Source organism: Ischnura elegans, chromosome 1 (genome assembly GCF_921293095.1).
Source record: "Ischnura elegans chromosome 1, ioIscEleg1.1, whole genome shotgun sequence".
Classification (NCBI taxonomy): Eukaryota; Metazoa; Arthropoda; class Insecta; order Odonata; family Coenagrionidae; genus Ischnura; species Ischnura elegans.
The window spans coordinates 7,374,316-7,397,342 of NC_060246.1; positions in this window are offsets into that span (position 1 = coordinate 7,374,316).

Sequence of the window (23,027 nt, forward strand, 5' to 3'; positions counted from 1 at the left end):
CCAAGCGCGGAATAGTTTGATAAAATAAACGTTGTTGCTATAAAATAGGTCTTCTAAAACTAATAAAAACGTTTATATAAGACTTAGTGGTCCGGAGAACATAAGGAGACCCCTTATAGTAATTTCAAAACGACCTTTTCAGCCGTTATCCAACGTTACGGAGGAATTCCTTTACATCTGACTGACATATGATATATACGTTGTCATGAGTGCACCTGCATGATATGTGGTGACTAGAACCAAGGTGTTTTATGTTGTTGCCCTGCCCTTTGCCGAATTCCAAACTTGAGCCTCTCCCACCCTCCCCCGCCCCCTTCATCCCCAGAGGGAGCTAGCTTTCCTTTCCTTGACCTTCTCTTCCTCGACCGCTCTCCTTTAATGAATGCGTTCCAAACATCAGTCCCTCCGTTCATCTCAGCTCCCTAGAGGCCCAACCTTTATCTGAATTCTTCTCATCACCTAAACGAGTCTACTCACCCAGGTAAAAATTATTCCATCGCTTGAAGAAATCTCTGCCTCCTTCTAGCTTCGCTATTGCTCTTTTAAGACTGCCTAAGCACCGTTGAGTGAAACATCGCAACTTAGACTCATCTACTAAGACATTCTTTGACCTGTAAAAATTATCATCAGCATCATTAATGATTCTGTCCGTATATAGGTTACAACGGAAGTGTTTGCTCCGTGCAGCACTCTTCCTGAGCTTCTGTCTCTTCACCTCCAATCTGCAATTCCTTCTTTCTTTTATCGCATTCCGTGCCTCTTCCTCCCTTTTATTATTAACTCCTGTACTCAGTCACTCCTTAAAATGTGCCCCATCCATTTTGCCTTAACTTTCATTCTTAAGTTTATCTTTCACACCAATCCTCTAAATTCATATCCATAGACATATTTCGAAGCTTTTCAATTACTTTTCTCCTTTCTTCTTCAACCTTTTGCATTCACGCAAAGCGGTGATCCATTTGAATCATTTTGCAAATCTTTTTCTAATGTTCATGTTGATGTTCCTTGCTATCACCAGTACCTTAATCTTGCTAAATATTGCTTTTCCTTGCCCAATCCGGCTTTTAATTTCTTCTGTTTGACTGCTATTCTGGGAAACTATACTACCAAGGCTTGAAGGAATTCACTTATTTTAGTTTTTATTACTATAGAAGTTTTCCTACCTTCAGCTATATATTTAAGGGTCTTTATGTCTTTGCTATCCTCATTACCTTACGCTTATTTATATTTATACTCAATCCATACTTCACTCTTCACTACTATCTTCACTCTTCTTCAAAATTCGTCATTCCTCGGATTTGTTAAATAAGCGATTTTTATGGGCTGTGCAATTTTTTATCGGTATTCAATTTTATTGCTATCTTTAAATTATGTAGCTTTTAATTTCTTCATTTTTGATTAAAAACATGTGCTATTTTCATAGTAATAGAATATTGGCCATATAAATCAAAATTCGGGGAAGTTTTTATGCGAGGGATATTTATTTGAACGCTTCATGTCAATATAAAACTATTAGGATCTCTTAAAATTTTAAACCAATCGAGTTTATGAAATGTCTTCTACTTAGAAACAAAAAGCAACACTCAATCACATCATCGTATTCATGAACAGATGGACCGATGAAAATTCCGGATAATTTAAAAGTGTTTCGAGGTTTTCCTGGCAGACATTGGTTGTACTATCGTCATGGTTACTTATTGACTTTTTGGATGTGACCGTACCCAATGTGAAGCACCACCCTCTCCCCCATTATTCTTGTGCATTACCCTAACTGCTCACCCATTCGATCCGCCCCATTTGACTCCCTCTCCTCCCCATTTTATCAACTGCTGACCTTATCCCTCTTGCGATCAAATCCACAACCACCCTCGGCTTCCTCTGCCCTATTCTCCTCTCCAAAAAATATACCCGGCCATCTTGCCCCTTCGATAAGTGAGTGCCTTACAGAGCCACATTTCCCACCGATCTAAAATTCTCACCGCTGTGACGTACTACACGGAGATATCAGACGCAAAAATCGGATATTCAATTTCAGAGTAGGCAACATTATTGCTCGTATTTAGTGTACATGACCCATGAAAGTAGGTACTATCATTTTCAAAAGTCTTGCAACAAATCGAGCGGCGCCACTTTCGCTCCACAAAGATTGTGCCCGGAAACTGTATGGTTTTCGGGTATATTCAGCAAACCAACTAGAGTCTTCATGGTTCAATATATGGAGAACGGGTCATTAGGTGGGTGAGATATTTTTTCATCCTTTTCAGTCTCGGGATTTGATCGTTTCCATTTAAGTGAAATTAATGTTCATTATGTTCCCCCAAACACATTGTAGCATTTAATACAGGAGTAAAGATCGGGGGTAATTCCTCGGAGAGATTTTAAAAAGTTTGTAGCTTGGCTCTTTTTGAGTGATCTTAACTCTTTTCAGAGAGCAGGAAATCACGAGTTGTTCACTGTGAACATGGCGGACTTTTGTTTACATCTATCGACTCGGGTTGATGTTTTTAATGCAATATTTACGACATAAGATACGAGGCAGCTTTGATATTCCACGTGTTTCATCTGAGCAAACTCGTAAAATATGAAATTAGTAAAGCTGATCGGCATTAATCGTTGCGTAAGTAACAACAGAGTTCTCCGACGTCCGTCAATCGGTAAAGATGTATTCCTTTCCACGTATTGAAAGTATGTCCAGGAAAACTTAATTCCAGGTAAAAATCCCATTTTCAATGATTTTCGGATTTCAACAGGTATTGTTTGATAATATGTTCCTCTGCGGAATTCGTGTGAATGCGTATAATAACTCTACGCTGCTATGTGATTGATGATTAAGTTATCATATTTAGCTGCAATCATTTACATATACTCTGATGAATTCGGGATAATGTAGGATACTTACTTAGCATCATTAATTAACTTCTCTACTTACATTAAGTAGGTTACATGGTATTAGGAATTGTTTTTGTTGGCAATACGTTTTATGTTTAAGGTAAGATTGAAATCAGTGGAACTGCAGCTCATTTCATAAAACCTTTGAAGTCGAGTAAGAAGGACGTAAGCAAATCCTAACAGAATTTCTGCTTGAAATGAATGTATACGCTTGCTTCAATACAAATACCGAGTTAGAAACATAATAACAAATAATAATAACTTATAAGGACGATACCATACCGAAGTCGCAGGAGGAGTACAACATCATAATATTCCTATTGTATACACTAACCAGCCGAAACATAAAGTATGCGAAAGCCTCCGTGCTCAAGTTATAATCATATAAACGAATAAAATACTAAGATACCGAGAAAATGATTATTTTGATCAAAATTCGTTCAATTGACAATGAGAAGCACATGAAAGCAGCTCAGTGTTACAATGGCAACAAATACTTAAAATTACTGCCTGCTGACATTGCAGTAGGAATAGCTTGGTGGACCGATATTAGGCTGACGACTGGAGTGGCCCGCGTTCAACTCCCACTCGTGTCCGAAATTTTTCATCCTCCTCACAGCCGTATTTTATTTTAAAGTTTTTTAAAAATTTTTAAATGTATGTTAAGAGGGTACTAAATGTTGAATTTCAGCATTTTTTTACTATTTCTAATTTAAATGATCATACGACGGGAATCCTGCGTTGTTAGCGCGATAGGACGAATCATTGCGTTTCCCTTGAAGTAACTCCAATCAGAAACACTGGTGAATGTGATTCCCAGTGCTAAAAGGTTTCCTTTACAGGTCCGTAACTGCTCATCATTATTACCCACTCTTAGATGACACCCACTAGGTACCCACTCTTTCAACGGGTAAATATTTTCAATTATCTACTCCAGTCAACTACGAGTGTAAAAATAATCTCAAACGCCGCGACGACGCAGCAACATCTACGCTCGTATAGTAATGATTTCCTACGGCTCACTCCCGTGTCACGATGACCCGTTCGTGAGTCGCTCCCGAGCTACCATGAATATTCATCCCCAGATAGTAATTCAAATTTAATGGTGGCCAGAAATCGACAATGGAGCGAAAGTGGCGCCGCTCGATTTGTTGCAAGACTTTTGCAAATGATAGTACGTCTTAATGCAAATCTATCACTAAATATATGTACTTATCGATTAATTGGATTCTATAAATATCGTATGTGTCAGAAAGGTATTTTAAATGATACCGTAAACCATAAGAACGTGCTTTTCTAAAAAAATAATTATTTTCATCGCTTTATTACGTAACTGAAGGATCTTCAACAACTATATTTGATTTCCACATTTGAATCAGCATTAAAGCTTGATATCATTATTGTAAGGAACTTATCTTTCCAGTGCCTTCTTAATGCAAGAATCATGCAGAAAAACTCAAAACCGCCCATACGTTTACCAACCTATGTCCCTGATGATGAGTTAAATATGGAATCTAATTCCCTCGATCTAGCTCAAACGATTCGATTGACGCTTGAGTTCATCAAGGGGGTAGTTGATTGTTAAAGAGACATATGCTGTGTCGCATATGCTTGAGTATTGTGCCCATAAGCGGCTCGAGTGGGGAACTGTAAATGCCGTATAGGGAATAATATGCAGAGAACGCTTATTCATCGTTAAAATTCTGGGCGTCGCGTTACTATCCAGTCGGAAGATTAGGTGAAAAGCGTCGAAAGTTCTTTTACAATTGAAGGATTTTCGTAATGTAGAGCAATGGCAAATAAAATACTGATGAGCATGTAGAAGACAACCCATTGTTCGTGTTGTAGTCCTTGCCCGAGGATTGCTGTTTCGCTTTTTCCCGTACAAATGAGGGTTAGAATGTAGCCTGGCAGAGATCATTATCATCATCACTGGTCAACAATCCTAAGATTGTTGACCTACGTCTTTCTTCTCTTTCACATCCTTCTTTACTTATTCCATTTCTTTTGTTCGAGGTCTTCCTTTTCCGTTCTTGCCTTCCACTTGTACCTCGATGATTGTCTTCATCACGCCGTCATGTGTCATAATGTGGCCTACAAGGTATCTCTGTCTTCTTTTAAAGGTTTTCGTTAGGATTCTCTTCTTTCCAACTCCCTTTAGGATATACTCATTTTTCATTTTAGAGATAACTCAAATCTAATAGCATTGCGAGTAATAATTGCTATATCTCGATAAATATTGAAAATAACCTTTTATCAAATGTTTAAATCTATCAAATGACTAAAATGAAGCAAAAACAATAAACCGAAGCATTCATAGAAATTGACTTAAAACAGTAGTCGTGACTCGACACCATCGTTTACTTGAAAATCGATTTTTATCGGAAATTAAACGCAAATAGTGGAGTAGCTATCGTTCTTCGCGCATGGATAATAGTTCAATTGTTGATTCAAGAACTTTTATACCGTCTTGTAGAAAGGAGTGCGTCGAAAAACTATAAGAGGAATAAAGGATCGATCGAATATCAAAAATGAAACAAATGGTTGCCAATAGTGTTACTGAAATGTCCACGTGATACTACACAATTATATACCAGTAAGTTTTAAGATCACCATCCAGAAATCATAGGATTTGTAAGCAAACGAAGTATTTGCAGAAAAAAACAGAGTTGATACTGATCGAACATAAGGCCACCTACAGGTGTATTTTATGCTAGGTATGTGGGATAGTGAATCTTAATAATCACGTCTCTATCATTCTTCACTCGTCTATGGAAAAAAATTGGTAGTTACGCCGATGAGAGTGAATGGATGAAAATTTTGAATCGCTTCTTGGAAGATTGAATCAAAATTTCTTCCAAATAAATCAGTCCATTGAAATATACCCGAAGCCTTCCGCTGCCCTAACAGCTAATGGTTAATTGTACATTAGAAAATGTCATTCGCTTATTCGGGGAGGAGATAACTCATATCTCATTGTCTTTGGAATTAAAATCAATGGAAAGATTCATATCCAATATCCACCACATTTGACAACAATGTTGCCGAGATGATATCCAGAAGCTTTAATATGATATTACCAAATATAGCGTATCCAGTGAAATTTGTTTGTATATTACTCGCGCAAAAATCGATCAAGTGGAATTCAAATAATTATTGAATGTGGCCTAGTTGATAATAGCTACACCGTAAGAATTTCATCGCAAACCTGATACATCTACGAAGAAAACACAATTCATGCAGCAAGGATTGTATTTCCCTTTACTTTACATAGAAAATGGATATAGATACAAAATGAAAAAGATATTAACACGACAATTAGAAAGTAATAAATTAACTAACATTGTCAACCTTGAAATACTCTGCAAATTTTAAACTACTACGGTAAATGGCATTGGAGGAAAGGAAATATAACGATATAATTTCACATCAATATCACTTCACATTGTTACAATTTTCACTGATCATGACTTGCTTTGTATAAAGTGAATTCGTTTCCTTTAACTTTTATCTGATAATATAGTCTGATTTTAACTTTAAATTCGAGTTTCAGAGTCAACCTCAGTAAATACCGGAGAAAGGTCGATGCTAAAGAGAGGCGATTTGACATTTCTCGAAAAATAATTGACCAAAAAATTCAGTTTCCGCCGAAGGGAGATCATTTCCCTAGGACATTTATAAAACGTCGTGTGTACATAGGAGGAGAATAAGCTGCCGAATAAATGCCCAAGCTTCGCCGACGTCATCCGTTCCTCAAACGACCGAACTCTTTCGAGTCCTCTAAGGAATAACGACGATGACTCTCCGATGCTCTCTCCCTGAAGTATGAGGCACAGTCGTGACACACAATGTTAAAAAGTGTAGACAGCGTAGCGTAGCGGACGACGCGGCTGGAGCCACTACAGCGCATTCTGCGGGCGTTTTCCGTAAACTAGCACCCTCCCCTACCGTACCCCCTCCCCTCCAGTCCCCATTCCACTTTTATTCTTGCTTTGCGTGTTGCATACGGTAGGGATACTATGCGGGATATCATTTAAATAAAATCACAACATGTGCAAAGCAAATGCCCATTTATTTTATAAAAGTTCACATAAAAAGTCACTCACCTGCCAAATACAATGATTTCAATTAGTAAATAAATAAACACTATACACAGGATGGCGAAAGCCTGACAAGAATCTCTCCATGCCTCACTTGTGTACGCATAAGTCCTCGTACCCACACACACAGCGAACTATAATTCCTCAGTGTCATCACAAATTACGGGATAAGAACACCACAAAGAAAATTCCTTTACCAGTGGCCACTTCACTGCACTGAATATGAGATTGTTGAAAAACAGAAATTGGTAAGCAAAATCAAGATCACTATACAAGCGTTAATGGGCTGAATATACGTGACTTTTCGAAAATATAACGTTGTCAACCACTTCACACACCACACGCAGGCTTGAAAACTTGATGTAGAGAGAATTAAGTTAAAATAGAATCAACAACTACATACAAACAACGCCTAAAACCGTACATCGCGATAACACAAGATCTAACCGGTCCACAGTAAGTAGATGTTTTCCTAACGATCAAAACTTTCGAAATGAGGAGACGAAATTTCATTGGCCGATTCATGATTGGTCGATGGGTGAGACAGAGGAAGCACACATATTTCATATTCCCTATTTATTATTAAAGATACCAACTGAGTTACATTACACAAGTTATGAAATAATTTTTTACGCAATAATATTTATTAATCAAAACTATCTTGTTAAACGATAGCGTTAGTTCAAGAAAACGCCCGTCAAGCTGTTGTGTCGCACGCTGTCAACAGTTCGCCCGCCTTGTGCCTAAGCCCTGGTATGAGGACTGCATTCGGTGAAGGGGGATGTTTTAAAATTGGACTTCCTCCTCCCCTCCACTTGGTGGTCCCTCCCATCTCTCTCTCTCTATACCCTGTTGCTCTCATCTTCCCCTCTTAGAGAGAGAGAGAGAGGGGTGGGAGGTGTTTTTGTGAGGGAAGGGAGATTTCGAGGGAAGGGAGGGAGGAGCGGGCCGTCGCCTGCCTTCCTGCGGCCGCAGTGTCGTCCTCGCTCTCGACTGGTTCGCAGGCCGTCGCTTGCTTATCTCGCCTTGGCCGTCGACACACCGATGAGCGAGCTGTGTTATTGCCTTCGCGCGGGCGAGTCCCTCGTTAATGCGTTCGCTCGGAGATGACGCGTGCCTTTTTGACTTGGGCCGCCGCATGGCTTCTGCCATTCTCCTTCAGGGTGGCCACGTGATTGCGTCTGCGATTCTCCCGGCCTCGGAAAGTGACTCTCTTTCGTGCTTTCGGAATATCGTCGTCACGGGTGTTGGCGCAGAGGAAGGAATAGTGCTCAGTTGTTTGGGTGTATGCTGGTCGTGTGGATGTGATTGATCGAGTGCTGGTGTGCAGAAGTGAAAGCGTTTGGAAGATTAGTGTGATTTCCATGGCGCCCTCCCCGTAATCCGAGGCTGAAGTGAGTTTTCCCTTGTAAACACGTTCTCTTCCTATATCTTCACATTAGTTTTCCGCGCAGTGTTAGAATAATTGGAGTCAAAACATATATCCCCTATCTGTATATATATCCCCTATTTCGAATTTTCGAATCTTGTATCTTCAGTTGTCTTAGTATTTATTTGAGTCAACAATTTCATTCTATCTCAAACTGTCAATTCGAAAATTAGATGTGTCTAAGATTTTCCACTTCAAACTTCTTTCTCAGATATTTTTCCTTGAACCTTATTTTTATTCTTTCGCCGAGTCGTTCGAAAACTAAAACTCCTTTCCGTGAGAATTGGGATAATTATACGCGCTCGTTTTTCTCTGACGTCGTTAACTTCGACCATAATCCCTTTGCAATTTTGCCTTGCCAAACCAGAGAAGAGAAAAAAGTGCTTTGAATTTTTATTTTCCTTGGTAGCGATCCTACGACACAAGTCTCCGTTTGTATATGTGCCTTCATTTATAAAGTAAACACTTCTAACCTATTTGTGTGCGCTCAGTGAGTACATAACACATGTTTTTAGTCCTATAGACACATTAATACGGAATCAGTATCCAAACTCAATTCCAACGAGATATCTTGCCGATGTAAAGTTATTTTTCCACCAGTGTGGGAAAGAAAGAGTTTAAAAGGGTACTTGACTTGGGCAGTGCTCGCTTTTTTCCCCTCCGCTCCACTCGTTGCCTTAGTGAGTTTCCGGGAAACCCCTCCTCCTCCTCCCTCCCCCCCCTCCACTTCACTCTTCCGAATTAATCGCGGAATTTATGGCCCCAGCGTAACTACGCCCCGAGGCATGCCGGCGCCGTGGCGCAGGGTTTTTACACGACCACCCTCGTTGTAAGGCTGGTGAACTGATCGCACTTGCTAATCTTTGCGTCGGGGGGCGTGGCAGGTTATGTTTCGGAACATTTTGAACTTTGGGGTGGTACTTACTCAACATCTAAACACCGAGTGATGCCTCACCAAAACGTTTCGCCAACAAATTGAGCAAGATCCAGGTATTCAGCATGAAATGTTTTTGGAAAATTTTCCGGGAAATGATTGAGGAACAAATTCTCCACAACCTACATCAAAAATCACTTGAATTCTTTGATTAGGCCTTAAAGCATTTTGTATTACACAATGCTATGATTATTTTTTCTAGCTTTAAGTGGTAACATTTAAGAATATCTCGTCGAAAGTATAAAAACATCCACCTTTGGCATATTTTGATTTCTTCTATAGAAATAAAGGAAATATATTTCCTATTCCCTTTACAGGTTAGAGATCGTAGTCAGTGACATTATGCTGCTTAATGATGTGAATTGGTGAAATAATGTGAATAGGCTATCGTATTTTGTAAATTTATAATACGTCGCAGCAAAAGATACATCGAGTGCGTCTCTTAGGGATTCCAGTCTTTTCTTGAGATTCAAAATATTTATTCGCATTAGTTTGGCGATTTGCAGACCAGGACTCTTAGCATATCATTTCCTTGATGTTGTAACCTCTTTGCAGAGTCCCTAATTTGGATTCTGGGGTGGAAATTTACTTATTTTAGATGTTTTCTACTGAGGGGAAGGATTAGACATTGGAAACTTATTTGGTAGAATTATAAGGATATCTTGTAATTTTACTTCGCTATTGTAATAAGTTCGGGAATTATCCATTATGTTTAGCTAGATATCAAAACACGTTCTTAGAACCAACATAAGTCGGAAGTGAAACCTTCGGCAGATAATGTTGGTTCTACGAAACTGTGTTCAATTGCGATGGAGCATATACCTATAAATATAGCAATCGCATTTAGTTTCATAGTCGCCAGAAACCACCAAAACGTTTAGTTACCAGACGCAATGGAAATGAGAATTTGAAGTAGAGCAAAAAAAAGCCAAGCATCAATTTGCCAACGTTGTGTCGTCAGCGTCTTTTTTGACTGCTAAAGGGGGATGCTGCAGCATATTTAGGGCTTTTTTTCTATTTCATTCCTATCTTTGCGATCTCGCAGAAGGCAAATATTAACTTGTGCTCTTGCAAAAATGAATTCCCTCCGTAAATATTCGGCATCGTGGCCTTTGGCTCTCAAGAATTAACCGATGCGCATTTGATGGGTGGCTTCTCGCCAGTTACCTCCCCCATAGCTACGGCCGGGAAAATTTTGTGATGTTGAGAGTGACCGTTGAGAGTGAGAGTCACCGTTATCTATGCTGACAGTAGGTAGCAGCACATTCGTAAACAATCCTCTCTTAGTAGTGAAGTTACCTCCAGCTAAGGGCTTTCAACATTCGTTGATTAACAAAATTAAAGCCACAGGTTTTACCATCTGCTGAAAACCTTTTTGTTTTAGTAGTAGTAAAGTAGGGATATTTTTTTTAATTCTTAGATAGGTAATAGTTCAATATTGTTTATAAAGTAGGTATTAGCTCAGTTTGTTTCTCAATTTGGCGCACATTCCTTCTCTATTGTTATTAGTATTTCAATAGTTCTCTCGACAAAATCCTTTTTAAATTTCCTTATCTTTTAGAAATTAACTTTCTAGTTTTGTATTTTTTAGGGTCATGTTTATTTAGTCTATGCATACGGCTAGCGTTGCGCCTTCTTAATTATTATCTAAATCGATTAAGGTTTTCCATTTAGATTTATAGCCAATTTATTTCAATATGTTATATTTTATGTACGTAAATCAGTTTTCGGCGTTTTGTAGTTCCATTCTTATTGTCACCGTAGATTTTAATTTTAGTTAATTTTTCTGATTATAATTTCGGATTCCGTCCAATAACTCCTCCTTTTTTTTAGTTTTAACTAATTTCTCCGTAATTTCGACACTTCCTTTCACTTTCTTTCATTATTTAAAACGAAACGAAAATTACCAAGTATTCGAATAAGTCTCAAAATATCAACACTACCTGCAAAAATACTTCCCCTCATTGACATTTATATTCCCCTTCCTCTGAGGACGCTTTCCACGCTTTGAATGATGGGAGAATGTGGGAGAAGGATGCAGTCTTCGATGCCCAAATCCGGCGGCCAAGTTGGCTGCCCAAATTCCCTCCCTTAAGCTGGCTGTCGAATCGGGACATCCTTCCAAGATGACAAACCCAAATCCAGGGATTGGGTAGCCTAATCTTGAATTGGGACGCGGCTTATGATTACGAAACATGTTTTTAAAAAGTGGAGATTAGCGTGAAGTCTTCTCGGATTTTCCACCTGTTACATGCTTTGTATATAATCAACGCGTCGACGGAAGACTAGCTCATAGTCATCAGGGTGAGTGTGTAAGTTTGTCCGAATAAAAAAAACATTGAGATGATAAATAGTCAAAGCAATCGGGTCACTCCAGCTCGGGCGGAAAGATCATGGGAATTCGGATGAAAAGGTTGAGTTATATCTTTATATTATTTTCTTTAAAATGAGATTTCTCGCACTGATACTTTAATACCCTATATCTCGATTCAACGTGATTTTATTAAGTCTGATCTCAATGCCCTCGCATGCAAGCATCTCTTCACGTATTTAATGGCATAATTACAGATTTGAAGCCTTTTTGTCCCTAGTTCAAGTATTCTTTTGGGTAGCAATTATGTACTTTATCTAGCTTCCACCATAAAATTTAGAGTTTAGACGTTCGCATATCCTTCCGCTGTGACTGGTGGGGTGAATGAATTACTGCGAGGTGAACGAGGCCACTCGGGCAAAACGTGAACCAAATGATTGTGCGCACAGAGGGCGTCGATGATGCAGCCTCGGCGTTGAATGGAGGGGAGTGAAGTGCGCCCGCAGTGAGGCATCCCAAATGCGCCCACCCTCGCCTGCACCCCCTGCTCCCTCTTGATAGCCTCCCCATCCCACGCCGCTCAATTACTCATCATCACCTGTTGCACCCATATGACGATTCCCATTGCCAAACGGCTACCTTCCCATTGGCCACCCACCACCCATCAGGCGTAGAGTCTTCTTGGGTGTTCTTCTTGTTTCAACGCAGAGTAAGATTAGAGAGAGGCAAGGTACGTTGGTCATTCAGTTCATCATAGAGGGTAGGAGAAAGATCACTGAATTCGAGGACTTCTAAATCACGATTAAGAGTCATTTTTAGTTACGCTCAGAAATGGCGTAAGACTTTTACTTTTTCATGATCTCCTTGTTCCGAATTTTAGCAGATGTGCTTATTTCGTGGCACATCTTCCCTTTTTATTTTTCAGGTTTTCAAATTTCATCTTAGCTACGGATAATGTTCGCTCTATTTTTATGCAACAAATTGTTTGTATCATCGCAGGTACTTATGCCAATAGCAGTTATTTGTATTTTATCGGCGCATTTCCGGAATTTCTTAGCATTGGTAAGTTCTTACTATTAAACGAAACCTTCTTTAGGGAAACAGTGCGATGTAGTTGAGAGGTCTTCAGTCGTATTCTCTTTGTAACATTTTGCTTTTACACGGCTTTTTTAATCGGCATTATTTGTACACAGAAGCACAGTGGCGCCGACTCTATGGGGCTTGAGCGGGCCCGAGCCCCCTCAAAAATCCTTATAGGTGTGAGGAAAAAATGTGTCAGGCTTGTCAGTTTTCCCCGTAGTGTCCTGATATCGAGATTCGAGTTATCAGGGTTATAATATTGGTCATATGACTCTTCTAAAATGTTTAAAAAACTTAGAACTCACTAATTATAAAATTTCCCGGGGCAAGATCCCCGGTTTGGCCCCCCCCAATATTTTTTGTAAGTCGGTACCCCTGCAGAAGCAACAGAAAACCATTTCTCGCCGCATAATATGCATTAATTTTGTGCCAATCGGCTTTATACGGAGTAAATACGTCAGTCATTAATAGTCTATTTCCAACATCCCAACACAAAGGTGTACTTATTTTTTATGATTTACCTGCAGAAATAAGGGATAAACATGAATCTCAACTTTAGTAGCTATTCTGGTACATAAATACACATAATGGTGTCATTCCATACATTTTCAAGTGAATACTTTGTCACTGCCACACCACACTGGGATTCGAGCTGATTGAAGCATTTGTTGGAGGAATGGAAATGTTTCAACTCCCCACCATGTTTGATGATCCGCTTTTTGCACCCTTTGCCACCATGCTGCGCTATCTGCGGCATTTCACAACCCCTTTACGTAATGAACTGAGGGGTCAGCATTCTCCGTTGCGACTTATCCCTTCGTTAAAGCATCTTTTTTGTTCCTCCATACTCATCACATGCGAATTTCCCCCCTCAAGTGTTGACCCTTTCACTTGTTCTTCTTGGAATTATTTTTCATTATTCCGAAGCTGAGAGTGATCTGATTACATTCAATGGCCTTCATCAACGATCATTTGATTGTCACTCTTATGTTTGCCTTCGTGGTGGTACAGGGGTCCGCAGCTTCCCACATTTTTGCCGTGTGCTATATCCGACGCTCTCAAACACTACGTGCACATCAAATCGTGCAGGATTCTCGTGCCGCAGCTACATCTCCAATATATTTCATTATTAGTAGCCAAGGAAGTTTCTCTAAGAAAAAAAGTGCCATTTATATTATCATCGCGTTTGATTTTACTTCAATTTTTTTAATAGAGATGATTGCTTTGTAGTGCTTATATTTAGAGTGTAATCACTTCGAAATGCAAATATCCAGCTTCTTCGATAATTTTTTCGTTCTTCTTTTAATATAATTCAATGTCATTGTCATCAAAATTCAGTAATCTCTTTTTCCTTTATTTTCCAATTACCTACTTCACCATTTAATATTTCAGCACATTTTCTAATGTCATTACTTTACTATCTTGAAAGGAATATATTTAATTAGAAAAATATTTTTCCCAGACGATGAAATCATTATTTTAGACGTCACAAATCTCAAGGAAATATTTCACTGTTAAACATCAATTTTAATTGTTAAATGACCAAACCTAAGCAATCCACGTTAGATATTAGATTATAACACGGCTGTGTTTATTTCTCATGAACAAGAGAAAAATTTCCTCCTTACATCGGGAATGATGGGACCTGTCTAGAAAACGTGTAAGACGTTTTTTTCAGCATTATTTCTATGACATATCGTATTGTTCTTCTATTGAAGGCATGCATGTATATGCGTGCATTCATTACATAAAATGCACTTAATTATAACCGTTTTAATCACTACCTTTTTGATTTGGTTGCTTCAAAATAGCGAAAATCGGAAGCGATATAATTTCCTCATCGATTATGCTTACAGATAGGTTGCGCATTTTAGTACGCAATGGATGACAAGATTCACGTGAATTTTTATTTCATCTTTTTGTCAACACGTGAGGGTCGGTATATAACTTCAGATTTCACAATGGAAATTATTACACATATTTTCCTCATGTTAAAACGGCACGAAACACGGGTAATGTTCATTTAGCATTAATGATGAACCTTATGAAATGTAATGCTTTTGTACAAAGTTTCCGTGAATTTCCTTTTTTCACGCTACGAAGGAAAATTCATTTGAAAATTTTTAGTAACTCGCAATGTATGACTGTTTGAAAAACTTTCATTTCCCGATGTTTCATAAATTTACGAGGAAGATTAGCATTTTTTCATTTGTTTTGGTAAAATTCTGAAATACTTGTACAGCGTAAAAACGTTTGCAGAGTTCGTAACTCTAAAAACTACTTTAGATTTTTCCGTCGATCAATTACCATATCTTAACATGCGTTTTAACGCAAGGAGGTATTTTGGCTTCTGAGAGAGAGGAATTTCGAAAAAATAAACATTATCGAGTAAAATAAAAACTTCTCGTTCATGGGTATCTTTCTATCCCGTTAAAAAAAAAGAGACGTCCATGGTCCTCTTCTCTGAAGTCCGGAGGGTGAACTTTACGGGTAGAAGGACGGTGAAGATAGTGTAGCCTTAAATTGAGAAGAAAGACTGTGGACTGCCAGTTTTGTATCCTTCACTACAGAAATGCATTGAATGATACTTCCTCAGTCGATAAGGAGATTCCATGAAATCGTTGCAATGGAGTAAGGGGTGGGTGGGGGCGCGGGTGCCGGCTATGAAGTGGAGAAGTAAACTGCCCTAATGGGATGAGGATCTTTGGAGAGGCTGGCGTCTTCCGAGAGTGGGAATACGCTGTGGACCATTTGAATGCAGAAGTGAGGGAAGAGAACAGTTTAGCACAATTATATCGGTTCACGTTTTGTCCATTCACCTCGCAGTAATTCACCGCAAAAGGCGTCATACAACTGCATCAGTTACGTAATCTCCTCAGCAGGGGCGTCGCCTAATTTTATAACCTCTCCTCTATCTCTCTTATGAGCCACCAAGGGCGTTATTTCTACCATCCTCATCGAAACCACATTTCCTTTTTCATAGGGTTTACATGGATAGCCATCGAAACGATACCTTATCTATGGGTGATTTTTTTCTCTTTTAAATAGTGCAGATGTAGGAGGCGATGCAGTATTTCTCACATGCCTGAAGGTGTCAGACTTAATTCACCATAGCATTGCTGAGGTAATAATGTTGGTATAAAATTAACTGAAATCAATGGATTAAAGTACGTGTATCCGTCGATGAAAGTACAGCTATACTATTATTTAATGATCGTAAGATTTGGGTGTTTTTGAAACTTTACACAAACAGGTGCGACTTCAGCATTATAATTGCCTTTATTATTTTATATGAGCAGTGTTTTGCATTGTTTCTTCTTGTATTTATGCGTGAAACCTATGCCGTCAAATTATTCCTGATAGTGCAAGCCGATTATTAATTTTATGCCATCTCCTTACTTTACCTGGACAGTCGCAACGCTTTAACTAGCTCACTCTTCACGATTTGGGATGAAAATGTTCCGGCACCCTGGCATTTGTAAGCCCAGCTACATATGCAGCAGAAAACTCTGGTGAAATTATGACTATTTTACTTCATTTTGTGGAAATATTTATACATTCTTTCCTTCGCTCAAAATGCCGAAGAAAATGATTTCCGAGCGCGGAGTGAGATGAGAGGTGATTACGTGATTCATAATTAGTACCCTTATCACTCACCGTGACAGGGCGCCGTAATCAATCATCTTTGCTTCCTTCCTGAAAACGAGGCTTTCAAAATCTCCGTCCGACGTTGCGCCCACTTCTAGTGAATAGCATATTCGATTAATCCTTCACCCCCGTGAAAGCTCCCTCCCCCCCTCTCTCCACTCCTCCACATTATCTCGCGTCACCTGAGAAAGCTCCCCCAAATTGTTTATCCAACGAAAAGCGGTTGCTCCGACAACGCCTCCCTCCCACCGCAAAGCTCCCCTTCAAATCCTCCCCTCCTTCAACCCCCAAGCAAACCAAACGGAAAAATTGAAAGTATTTCCACTTATTCTCATTCCCTACCTCCAACCAGTCCCATTCTTTTCTCGCGTTGCCTTTTTCAAAAACTTCTCGTGTTTTATGTTCCGTAAATTGATTTCCTCTGATTTTTAGCTCATAACACACACCTTTTCTCATACCTAAGTAGGCATTTCCGTAATCGTCTGTTAATTTTTGGTGATAGTGAAAGTACTGTGCTACATTTATTATTCAATCTAAATTGGTATTATGATGTGAACTGAGCCGACATTTGTGATGCCATTGATTCTTTCGGGAATGAGAATCAGACAATCAATTCCTTATTCTTCGTTCACTTCCGTCCACTCATAAGTCAAGATATTAAAATCCCCCTTTATCGACTGGAATGATGGAATCCATTCCTAATTCTTCGTTTCAATTGTAAGCGTCTTTGGAAATTCCTACTAGTGTTAGAATCACAACACTAATTGTTATCCGATTCATGCAGCCTTTACAGAAATAAATCGTTATTCATAACTTCATAATTTGCTTCTCGGGTAATATTTCATTCAGATGTACCAGTGATTTGATCACATTTTCATGTGTAGGTATTAAGAATATTTATAACAGCGGTAAATGACGAATTGAATTTGACAAGGCCTTGCTGGGATGAGACGGATTGTGATACAACTCGAAAGCGTTCCTTGTGTCATCAACGGTACTTGTCCATCATTATAGTGGTCCATAGCTTGAATCTGGCCCCAGAAGAATTGAATGGAACACTTCAAAACTTAAATTGGTACTCGATTACATGCAAATAATGAAGGAACAGGTTTACTTAATGATATTACCTTTTTTCGGGCCACATCGTCGATGTAATTTTTTTTGTTTATTATATAGAAAAAGCACTTCCATTTTATCACTTCCATAATATAGGCGATTGGCCTAGTTTTCTTAAGGAATGAATTATTGATATCTTTGAGAGTGGCACAGAGAACATCTTACCTCTTCTCACCATATTTCTGCATCCGACAGAAACGAATAAGTAACACAGACCTTTTCCGAAAAGATATAGCGATAGGGATTCTTTTTTCTCCCGAATAATAAAGATCTTTAATAAATGCTTCGCGTCAGTTACTTAGAGAATTTCCTTTTTCCTCCATTACGGCGGTGAATATGAGATATTCGGACGCACACCACAAGGGAGGTGTTTAGGCCTGAAAAAATCTCCGGCAGAGGAGAAAAAACATTGGCAAGAAAACGCAGTGAAATAGCAACTCCCTTTTACTCTTTCATCCGACTATCTTCCCGCAACACACTAACGAATCCCAGCTTCTTCATGCCTCTGCCACAAACATTTCTCATGTGTGTTCCCCACGATTGGTTCGAGTTATCGTAATTCCCGGATACCTCACTTCATCTCTCGCATTTTGATTTACACCATCCACAATATCTATGAGGGTATAGTTGGGCAACTTATGCAGGAAATATACCGCCATTAATTTGCGCTGACGCTGTCTTGTGGGACACCCGACGCTGCAGCAGTAAGCCGTGCTGGCAGCCATTAGGACTGTCCAGGAAAGCCATCATAATGCTAACAGCGATATGCTCGTGAATATTTAACATGATCGATGCAATTAGGTGGCCATATGGTGGCGGTACCCACGCTCATCATCATCGTCATCGGCATGACATTGGTGGGACTGCTCTTTCGATTGTTCGCCGAGGCATTTCGAGGCGAGCCCTCTCAAGAAGGGATCAAATACAATGGGGCGCTCACTTCACTTCACTGTGGCCTCAATTCCCGGCCCATAAATTCTCTGCTCCCCGCCCACTCTCTCTCATCCCATACTTCTTCAATTTCCACTCCTTCCCACCGGCCGCAGCCTCCCTCACAATAACATTGCCCTGCGCTACAGGATCAGCCCATTGTCCATTACTCTCACTCTATGGACCACCAATTGCGCCTGAAACCCGTGACCTTGGCGTTTCCATGGCATTTCCACCTACATTTGGCCACACTCTGCTCACAATCTGTAATCGTCGTCATCACTCGCTGAGAGCGTAAGGAATGCGAGAGTGCGCAGCGTGAATCTCACTTGTTTTTGTCCCTTCTACTCCTTAGTGAGCGTGGTGTTTTTATGCTCACTAAAATGCGACTGCCTAGTACCGTGACGTCGTTCTGCTCAGTCCCATGACGTCAGAGCGCTCACCTGCTCAATGAGCAAAGGCTTGTGCTCAATGCGGCTTAATTCACGTATTCTCTCTCTTATATTAAAGAAAGGTAACCTTTGAGTTTTATACGGACTGACTGACAATGATTAAAACAGCAGTTTACTTTTTGCAGTCGTTTGAATAAACCGTGGGTAATTCCGGTATACTTCAATTAGTCGAGAGCGAACAACTCATTGTGTTCTAAGTTCGGGCTTTGCTCTCCGGCGCAGTGAGCGCGACTTGGATTGCTAGTCGGATGATAATAAATATGCTCAACAGTCCAAACCATCTTGTTCGATGTAGTCCACACATTTTCACTGAGCTGAAAGACGTCTCGGTAGCCTAAATGACTGTAGTACTCGCCTGGCAATTGAGGCATCTGGGGTCGAATCCTGGTCAAGGCCAATGATTTTTTCTCTGTGGAATTTTCGCACAATGCTTGCAGTAGGTTTGATGAAGGTAGCTTCTCTTTTTTATGCGTTTTAAATGCCTGTTTAGATACACCTGGTAGCTACAATTGATTTAGCTTATTGAAATTTGGGGCTGTCTAAAAGCTTTACCTAAGATTCTAAAAATACAAAAGAATGAAGATTTGACCAGAATTCAACGCTTTTCTAGTGAGAAAAAATATTATTTATGGGTTTCAATAGCCCAAAACCTGTTTCTCGAAAACTTATTTCTCATAGCGCCCCTATGCATGGCACAAGAAATATATTATTAAAAAGTCATGGCTGTCTTCAGTACTTTGGGCTGTGTGTATACGAGTGAGATTATCAGTCAGTCTTCATTTAGACATGAGAAGATGCGTACATTGATGCCCGCCTTGTCTTGCCTTGGCGCTCCGTCAAACTCAGTCGCAGAGTGCAAGCAGCAGCATTATTCCCCGACATCCACTCTTCCCAGCTATCCTCGTTTCGACTTCCAAACTTGATAAGTGGAATATTTCCAAACTTTTGGAAGGGTAAAGATCATGCTGCAAAGGAGTGGGAGAGGGGTTTCTGGTGAATGGTATTGTGATATTTAGATAAGACCTTTGGCCTCATTGTACTTTATGCAGGAATGGGTAAAAAAATCGACATGTCAAAATACTTTGGTCACCAAGTCAGCTTAGGAGATAAGTTACAATGCAAGTGATAAGCGATGTTTTGGTTCCAACGCCAAACCCCACGTCTCTCCAACCGCACCACAAATCCATTTCCCTTTTCTACGTCTTAATCGCATTCCTGCCAGATGCCTTGTATTTAAAATTGCGTTTAAGAACGTAAGTTGCTCATGAAAGTGTTGAATTTTTCCAAAAAATCGTTCCCAGTAATTTTGAAAAAACTAATTAGAAAAATGTGTATTTTCCATTTCTTTGGCTGGGAACGAAACTATTTCCTAAAAAAAACGCTCATCTTTTTCTTGCTCATGTCATGTTTTTATTGTCTCAGTGTGTCTGTTGTTTCAACTGGCGCCCCCTTCATCCGACTCGGCTCCCACCACTTGCTGAGGCAGCTCTTTCGAGCAATAAACGCCTCGACCGCATCTCCACCCTCTTCCCTTCCTCTACAACAACCTCGTTCTTCTATTCTGGGAGAACTCGGGATGATGCACGCGCCACTACAATCTTCCCTCTCCCGTTTCCTTCTACTAACAGGGAACGCCACGAACTGAATTAATCCTACTTTTCGTGATAAACCGTTCCGTCGCCTCCCCAATCACACTTTGTCTCATTTTTCTGCTTCTGCTCGCAGCTTCCTCGAAGCACTGAGTAAGGTTATGACTCCTTAAAGAACGTTGACTCAATGGAAATGCAACCACTGGGGAATACACAAATATTTGCGTCATTTAGGGAGACTTAATCGTCGCCTTTGCAGTGTGGAGTGAGCGAAATAATTCGTTGAACCAAATGGGGATTGGATCGCTGAGAAGGACAGTGTGGGCGTCACACCTCGTGGGCTCGGTTTCAAATCCCAGCGACTCTGAAGAGTCCACCCGAGTGTTTGTCCTGTTTGAGTGCGTGATGAAGGGCAATTCAAGAAAAGCACTCATTCCATGTCAGTGGACGTTAAAAAGTGGTTCCCTGGACGCTTTTCGGTGACGCTACGGCGACGCTGGGTTTCTCTCCACCCCCACCCCCCCAAATGGCGCAAATTACCTTACCGGCAGGTCGCTTCCGCCAAATCCCATAGCAAACCTTCCTTGCAACAAAGTGCTTCCCTCGTTCGCACCAATGAATAATTTCAGAATTTTATCACCTTATCATCGGCACTTTTCTCACGCATTGCATTCGTAAATTTTTTTTTCTCAAAAAATGTTTTCGTTTCGAATGTAGCGCTCGAAAACTGCGGAAAATGATGCGCTTCGTCTCGGATGACTTGATTGAAAAACAATTCGAGTCTTCCGCGGAGAGTAAATTTAATTTTAGAGGTCGAGTGTATAATATTTATTTTTTAAATTAATAAATATTTGAAGTAAATGTGTATTTTGATTCGTCCGACCTCGAGCGTACACTTTTGGAATGTATGTAATCATCATGAAGCTAGCGCACTCGAGGGACATTTTTATTTACTTGATTAGAGTTTGTGTTATCTTCTCAACGTAAATGAAGCAAAATAGAGGTGTTTCTTCGCATCTATTCAATTTATTATCGTTACCAAGGGTATAATTCAGGAATTCAAGGCAGAAACTTCCTTTGGAGTTATATGTCAGCCATTCTTGTGACGGATATCACTGCAGGCAACCGAAAGATGAAAACCTTTGATCATGATAAGTTTTTGTACTTTTTTTCCCCTTTTTCGCCTGGAATCCCTGTGGCTTCATCTCAGACTTCTGTCCTCGAGATCTTTCCGTTGTCCCTCGGGGTGAGTCCTTCTAATTTTAAACTCGGTGACTTTCTGAGAAACATAAAACCATGAGGCTTCTCTTCATTTCGATAGAGAGCGCTGCAGTCGGACTTTGAGTCAGTCGAGGGAGACGTTCAGGAAGAATATAAATTCATTACTAACGATTCTGTAATAATTTTACCGACTAATTTAAAGGAATTCACCTTCCACCTCAACAGAGGTAATCACCGTTAATTTTCGACTTTGCAGGCTAATGAATAATTTCAAACTTTGCACGTTATATTTTATCAGTTGGGACTAAGGAATGGCGCCATAATACATAAATATAATTAAAGTATTAATCTGTACACATAATTCCGCAAATAAGGACAGTTTATTCGATCTCACATTATTTTTCCTATCGGTCGGCGTTACTAAGAGTTGTCATAAACTTTGCATTGAACTTCATGGAGCCAGCGCCAGCGACATCATGGAGCATTCCGGTAAATGTTTTATATGTATTTATTCAACGATTAATATGATTTTCAATTCAAATGGAACTCAGTGCGCATAACTGCGTAGGTTAATATCCATCTTGATCTCTTGAGGAAATGAAAATTCTCATTGATAATAGCGCAATTTTTTATATTTCCAGATGCTAGTGAATTATCGTACATTTGCGGGAAGTCGTTAATTTTCAAATTTCCATCGCTAATATGGAACCTTTCCACCACGTACAAGCTTCAAGTTTCGATCTAACACCTATAATAACAAAAAAAGTAATATTTACAGCCTGTAACATCTACATTTACATACTATCTCGCAAGGCGCCTCAATAGGCGTTTAGCAGAAGGTGTTAAGACACCAGACTTACTCAAAGAAGAAGGAAATGCTCTAAGGAAGTTCCGCCTTGCATTTATTTAAGGCCGCAGGAAAAACTAATTCCCATGTATATATCCATTCGGAAAAATACTTCTCTCACTTTATCGTTTCTATCGGACCTGGACTATGGTGGGGTCCTCATACGATGCTCTCTACTTGCTCTGAAAGATATCTACTCTCAATTTCTCAAGAAATGTAAGCGTAGCGCTGCCTTCGAGCCTCTTGTGGCTTCGAGCCTAATTCGTTTAGAATCTTTGCAACGATTTCTGTACGCCTTTTACGGGTTTTCACGAATTACGTTGATTTTCTTTGTAATTTATTAAATTCACGATTAAGTCTCTCTCTCCGCCGGAATCAATGCGCTCGCTGAATATTCAGTGTGACCGGAAGAGTGCGCAATTGCTCCATTCTTTTACTAACCTGCGTTTTTCAAGTAAATTTTTAATAGTAAAACATTAAT